The sequence below is a fragment of the Apis dorsata genome, unplaced genomic scaffold (assembly GCF_000469605.1).
Source record: "Apis dorsata unplaced genomic scaffold, Apis dorsata 1.3 scaffold_196, whole genome shotgun sequence".
Lineage (NCBI taxonomy): Eukaryota > Metazoa > Arthropoda > Insecta > Hymenoptera > Apidae > Apis > Apis dorsata.
Genome location: NW_006263480.1, coordinates 25,166 through 33,564, shown reverse-complemented (window position 1 = coordinate 33,564; position 8,399 = coordinate 25,166).

The window sequence follows — 8,399 nt, the reverse complement described above, 5'->3', positions numbered from 1 at the left end:
CGTACTCACTCTTTGAGTGGAAAAAACGTGTGTGTGTGTGTGTGTGTGTGTGTGTGTGTGACATCATAAATATTGGAAACGAAAGAATTTATAATAAAAATTATTGTAATATGATAATATAGGATAGTGATTTGAATGTGTAATATGATTTCAATGAAGTGTGTGTTTAAAGAAATATGTTATAAATCATTCTGAACAAGTTTTTTTGTCTTGCACAGACTTACTGATTTTAGAGATATTCGAAAAACTTTCCTTGAACTTTACTTTATGAATATATTCATCGTGAATTTTAACATAAGCGCTATCATAAATTCGTGTATTATTCGACTTGAACGATGAAAAGAAAAATTTATAGGTTTAGGTTAGGTTAATCAAAGTTCAAATTGAGAATTTAAAAATTCTTGTTCAATACAAGAGCATTAGGCATTGAAATTGAAAAGAAAAATATTAACAATTATATTCAAAAATATAAAGAAAAACAAATTTTTTTTTACTGCATTCTTGTCATTGATTGTATATTTATCATATAATATAATAATATAATATATAATATAATAATATCATATAAAAATATATATTCGTAACTTATATTGATGAATATTTTTATAACTGTTTGTAAATAAAAAATGTATCGTAATCTAAAATTAAAAGTTGAAACGCAAAGACGAGAGAAAGAGGGAGATCAAATTCATCAAAAAGACATTTCTTCTTTCGAGACACGCAGCTTTATGCGCATAATATATTTTTCCTTACTCTTATTTCTTCCTCTCGGCAACATCTCATCCTTCCTTTTCGTATATTTCTTTTTTTTCCCCCCATTCCCCTCCATTCTTTCTCGCTCATTGTCCCCTCTAATGGCTCTTTCATGCCCCCTCCGCCATCGTTCCTCGTCACCTTCGAAGCAGGATTTGCTATCGTTTAATCGAGCACACGATGAGATTTTCGAAATCGGCTATACCATGACGACAATCCGACTATGGTATGCGCTTGAAATGAACTCGCGTGCAAACGACAGATTCGATTTTCGACCCATTTACGAACCGCATTCGCTCGTTCCACGAATTCTCCTTGAAGAGGAAAAAAATCGGCGAAATATCTAACGTTCGAATTTGATCGATTTACGCGATTTCTATGTAATTCAACGATTATTATTATTATTTTTTTTCTTTTTTCATTTTTTAAGACGCGAATTATGCAAAGAGGTTTAGAGGTTCATTCGTTCGAATTCATCAATGTTTTTCCCCCTCTATTTCGAATTTCCATTGATTTTAATTTATACCGTTCATTCAAAATTCATTGGAAATAAAGATAAAAAACAAATCTTGATAGTTTTCCTAAATAAAAATTAAGTAAAAACATTCGTTTGCATAGAGTTGCATTGAAAAGCGTAGAGCAAGAGAAAAGTTATTTTTGATAATTTTTCGTTATTAGTTTTTTAGTTGTAGCCTGTATGTATATAAAAAAAAATTCTATACCACGAAATGCAGCAATTTACTGTAGATTTTGATTTTTTGAATTGTTTAATGTGCGCGGATTTTTATTGTCTTTTTTATATTTTAATAGAAAACGATTTATTCGATTAATAAAATGAATAAGAATTTATCAACAAAGTATTTTTTATTGACTTATTAAGAAAAAGTAATCATTTTTTATAATCTGGTACAAAGTAAAGGCGGCAAATTTGAAAAATTCGTTGAAAATTGAAATAAATACTTATTAATAATATTAACTATTAATAATAAAAAAATATACGTTATTTTAATTAGTATCTTTTTCGATGTTAAATTAAAATAATAACTCTATTATTTTAATTTTTATTTTTTCTTCATCTTTTTAAATTTCTTAAAAGATTTATTCTTTTACTGTAAAACCTCAATTTTACTTAAGAAAGACGTTTCATTAATCTCCTCGTGATATAATATACACCTGAACTTCGTGATATAATACGCGTATTATGAAATTACATATGTTATAAAATAATTTGTCATAAAAGCCAAAAAGATATTAAAGTGAAATATAATTACGATATTATACAATATTCGAATAATTTTGTTACAGTATACATTTATTTGTAATTTATTTATGTATTTCTGAATTTTTCTTTAAATTTACATTCATTTAGTGAATGCATAATTGTACAATTATTTCAATAAATCATCTATCTATTATATCTGGACTTTTCACATGATAAATTATTTCCTACAATATCGATCGAGTATTTCTATTATTCACTGTATTAAATTTATTCTGAATTAAATATCCATCATATATTTTCCACTCGTTCGATTTGTTAATTTTTTTTTATTGTAAAATTTCTTTTCAAAATTAAGATAGATAATTATTCGATATTCGACAAAAACGTATCGTTCGATCATGAATAAAGAATTTGTTCTTTACATATTACAATGTTTGATTAAATTTTAATAAAATCTATTCCCTCAAATTTTAACAATTCATTCTTTCTTCTTCTCTTATTAGTCCGAGCTTCGAATCTCTGTGTTTGATTCTAGTGGACAAAGAGAAAGAATAGATATAATAACTAGAGGAAACAGGATAGATGTAGCGTTTTTTTAAAAAGGCCATTTTTAAATTATTTGATCATCGAAAAAAATTATTATATATTCAAATATTCAAATAAGACACTTCCTATATATTATTGTGATCTCAAACACAATGAGATTCAGAATAAAAATTTGATAAAAAAACTTTTATTCTAAGTTTTTTTTTTTTCACAAGTGCGAATATTCTTTAATCAAACTCTCCAATAATTCTCAGATCAAACTCTTCGAAAAAAATTCTTTTGAAAGTTTCTCAAGCTGCTCCCAGCATCCCTTTTTAATCTCTCGTCTGTTAAATAGCGATTTAAAGATTCTTGGAGAAAAAATTCTGCACACTCATAGTTCTCAATAAACTTCTTAGAATGTCATTATTTCTTATGATTAATCCTCGAATTGCTGACAAAAAGTGGCCAACCAGTCGCTTATGACTCATATCTGAATAATAGGTATTGAATGTCGTTTATATCATCATGGGTCAAAGGTGACCTAGCTTGGCTTAAGATTATCTCGACTGCATTGTCACAGACAAAACATCCATTCACTCATCGATCTTGGAACGTAACAATATGTAGATATATATATGTCTATCTACTGTGTGATTGTAGTCACATGGTTAGATAGTTCACGTAGTTCACTCTATATGTTACCATTTGTAAATTACGATAATTTAAACGTGAAAAATTTTGAAAAAGAAAGAAATAAAAAATGAAGAATAATGATGATAATTTTAAAATATATTTTGTGAAACTTCTGTGCAATGAATTTTATATATATTTAATATATTTCGATAATTTTAGGTTTTTAATATTAAAATTAAAAAGTTATTTTAACATATTTATAATATTTAATAATAAATTTAAATAATAATTAAATTAAAATAATAATAATATTTTTAAATATTTATCAAATAGATATCTAATAATAATTTCTCATGGATTAATCTTTTGATTTATTTTATTTAATTAATACGATTTGTGATCAAACAAATCTATTAATACAGGATTAGTGAATTTTAATATATCTTTAATGCTTGTAACATCCAATGAAAAAAAGTAATCGTGTGATAAAGAAAATTTCATTTTTTTTTTTTAAACTTTCCTCTCACTTTCATGAAGATGATATTAATGAATTGTTGAGATTCTTCCGATTAAAATGAATCCAAACATGACATTAAATCGAGTTCTAATAATATATATATTTATTATCGTTAACCTTCTTCTGTTTCTACGACATTAGCCCATTTGCTTTTACGATATGAAATTCCATATATATAAACATGAAATTATATTACACGTGAAAACAAACCTGGTGCATTTCACATAATCGTTATATTCGGTACTTAATTAAATGGCGCATAAATGCGATTTCGATGATTATACGAGCACCTTTCTCGCCAGCTAAATTTCCTCTTTGATCTCCCTACTGATAGATAAGACGAAGTTTCGAACATTATATACGCGCGATGAAATATTTCCATTATAACTACCTGCGAATATTAATTACAGTATCGATCTCTACAAACCTTCGAGCGATAGAAGTGCAACTCGAAAAAGCAGGAGAGTATATGATTGATAATAGATAATAAATTTTCTGAAGAAATATATAATAAGTATTTTATATAAAATTTATCTAATCATGCATCTGTCATACAATGTTATTTTGCGTTTTACTTTTTCTATTATTATTTTATCTGAAATATTAAGAGTACTTTACAAATAACTTATTTACTCCATCTTTCTGTGATATTTCGTTTTGAAAAATTTTCTGTGAAAAAAATTCTTTAAATTCTATAGAAAATTTGAATAAAATAAAGTCTGATAAATATTCTATTAATATATATTGATACATATAATATTTGGATTATTTTTATCATATCACAAAAAAAGTGAAATCTGATTAAATAGGAAGAAGTAGCTTCTTTATTCATTTTTATTTTCTTTTTTTTAATGATTTTCGTATTTTCGTAAGTGTAAGAAAATCGAATTCTGATATTTTAGTAATCTTTTTAATATATTTGTTATAATTAATATTTTTATGATATTCTTTTTTTAAGAAAAAGGGAAATTAAATAAACATAATAATCAATTTATCAACATCGTTAAAATATCAATAGAGTTGTAATATGCAACGTGTACAATGTGTTTGCAACGTGTGCAGACGCAATGAAAAGAATGAGAGATTAAAAGATAAGGAAAAAGTGGTTACAAAGAAAAAGAAAATAATGAATAAAAAACATAAAAAGTACATTTTTAAATCGCAAAGAGCCAAGATAAAAATGTTGGATTTAGTGAAAGAGTTTTATTTCAAAGGACCTTAGCATCACATTACTATTCTTACACTTCTCATTACTTTAACATAATACTGGATGATATTAAATACATTACGTGACACTTTGTTCATCATATAATCATGAATAAATTAAGAAAAGCCTTATGATTATTCTATTTTAAACTTCACATGTAAAGTTAATTTAAAATTATTTAATTAATTAACATTTTACATGTATACAAAGTGTCTGTTTAATTTCAATATAGTGAAATACTTTCTAAAGAAAAAAAACATTTTTCTTTTTTAAAATTACAAAACTTGTTTGATATAAGAAGAAAAATATATTATACAGACATATTATTAATTTTTCAATCAATGTAAAATATGTAAAATATGAAAGTCAAGTTTATTAAATGGAACTTATATAATTTTTATTGATTTTAATTTTTATCGATGCAGTTTGTTATTTTCTATAAAGAAAGTAAATTATTTATGTTCAAAAAATTTTTTTTTAGTTTAAAAGATATTTTAATACAAGAACAGTAAAGTAAGTAAATTAATTTTTCGACGTAAATAGTAAACTTTAGAATTTTTTTATAAAAAATAACGAATTGCATCGATTGGTGCATTAAAAATTATATAATTGCATTTAAAAGAACAAAGATCATCTTCATATGATTTCTATCTACATCTATCTACAATGAAACTATTGATATTGCATAATGTATCTTCTTATATCAAACAATTTTTGCGAATAATTTTCATAACATTCTTTCTTTAAAAAATATTTTATCGTATTTAAATAAAACACATATTCTGTAAACTATATATTAATTTTGTGTTATAATAATTATATATAAAATTGTTACAATAATTGAATGTTTAAATTTGCGTTAAAAAAATAATTGCTTTTATGAATATTTGAGACGACAAAGAAGAGCCAATTTTATTTATTAAAAGAAAGATTAATATCGAAAAGATTTATTAAAAAATTTTGAAATATTTTCCCATATTAAAAATATCTCTACAAAGCGAAAAAAGAACTTTTATGAATCCATAGGAAATCGGATTTTAGATAGAAAATTGAAATTTTCAATGTAAAACGTATTCAATGTAAATTTAAAGATTTAAATGTTTCTATTTATCGAATAATAATTGCAGTGCAGCTTGTCAAAGCTTTATCATTGAAAGCTCAGATGCTAAGCAATACATAGTTTGCATAATTTCACAAGAACAAGATTATGTTACCACGACTTCTTTTGCGAGGCAGAACATTGGAGAAAGAGCAAGAAACAAGAAACTCCAATTTGACGAAACCTTTGAACTTCGATTCAGTGAAATGTAGCTGAGAAACTAGTTACAAATATTCTCACTCAAAATTCTCGAGGTGTCTTTTATTTCTAATAGAATTTTGAAACTTCGTGTAAATTTTAATTGCATACATTTTTTAATAAAATTTCTAATAATACTTTTTTTAATATATTTATATATCTTTTTATATTAATAAATAAATATCAATTAATTTATAATCTTAAAGGAAAAAATAATCGATAATACAATAAAAATCAGAAATAAACTATTTAAAAAATAAAAATTTCAAAGAAATAGAATATTAATTTCATAGAAATTATTTTTTAAATGCAATACTGGTTAGACAATTTTAATTTTTTCCTTCTATCCTAGTATGTGTCATTTGATCATTAAACATCATTTAATTTCTTTGAAAGTGTCATCAATAATGTTGTGATTACTCGTTATTAAGATGACAGACAAATATTTTCCCGCTTAATCGAATAAAGGAGATTACTCTTAAAAATCGATGAAATCGAAGAAGAGTTTTGTCAACGTTGAGAAACAAAACTGTATAAATAAAATGACTCGTGACAAGTGGAACGAGAGCATACGACTCTTTCAACTAGATCTCGATTTACGAGGATGGGCAGCGAAAAGCTAAGAACAAACGAGGGATGGTGAATGGAATAAAATAAGAGGAAGAAAGGGAGGATGGAACACACAGGATCAATGAAGTCGATTCCACCTAAACTACGGAAAAATAATAAAAAAGAATATGTTGGGTTAGGGAGGTTAGGAGAGTTGTTTTTTCGTCTTGAACTTATAGTCTTTTATCTTTTCCAATGTTTCCTCGTTGTTCTTGCTTACCTGAGCCACCGAGATCGTGTTTTATGTCAGCCTTCGAATTCTCTGGAACCGTATACCAAGGCAAATCTTGTCAAGGGTCCCTCCTACGAAGGGAAAAAAGTAAACATCGCCGTACATCTTCCTTCTTTGCTTTCATTCTCTTTTTTCATCGACCTCATTTTTTATTACAAGGGTCCAGCAAGCCAATTCCTTACCAAGCCGTTGCTTTTTTTACTTTCGATTTTCTACTTTCGAAAATAAAAATTAAACTGATGAAAATATATTCAAATTTATGCTGCTATTATGATTATGACACGTGAGATATAACGTGATCATTGATTGAAAGTATCGAATTTATATCGAATTGGAAGAAAATAATGCAACTATATAATTTATAGTTTAATTATAGGAGAAGAAAAATTCTAAAAACATATTAGGTGAATTTGAATCGTTACACGAAAATTAACAAATTAACAAATTCTATTTAAAATAAAGTAATATTTAATTAATATAAATTATGCAATAAATGTTAAAAATTTTTTCCTTCAATACATGCAATATTCCAAAAAATGCTTTCTATATTTAAAAATTATATTATTTGAACAATATATTCTTTAAAAATAAAACGAAAATTATTTCTTTTTTTTAAGAAATATATATAAATTTTATAAATTTTTGTTTATATTATTAACTCCAATTCCTTTTTTTCTTGTAAGATAATCTTTTGTATCATGAATGAAGATACAATTTAATAAATTCTAAATCAAACTCGAAGCCAAAAGTTCAAGAAACGGATGGCATGGTAAGAAATAGATATGACAGCGCGATCTACACATATACAGTAGAAACTTTGAAAACAAGAAGGTTATTTCATCACCCATTTTACGAGAGACTGAGATAGTCGGCACGGTTGTTGCTAGTGGAGACGCTCAAGAGAAACCCACTTGAACTGAAGGATACTCCAAACAGCACGTACAAGGCCTTCCGCATCTATGTCTTCGCTTGGCCAGACGGACTCGACGACATTTGTTAGCAAAGAAACATGACACTCGATCATCCGAGTCGCAGCCGAGTTTCGTGGGACACGCGAAAAAAGAGAGAGGGGGAAAAAAGATGAAACACAGAAACCTTTCAAAGCGACGCGCGATTTAATAAAAAATTTCCTCGTGCTGCCTGAAATAAAAAAAGGGAAAAATTTTAAATTTCCGAAATAGTTGAAATTCCTTGAAATATGCATACAAACACAAGTGTGCGTGTGTACAGTCGAAAATAGAATTTCAATTATGGAATCATTGCAAAATTGTAAAATGTCTAACAAATTTTTTTATAATCAGCAAACAAGTAACTTATATTATATCTATTTAATAAATGCATTTTTCTATTCTTTCTTCACTGTCATATTGGAAAATATGACAAATGAAAATATGAAAAATA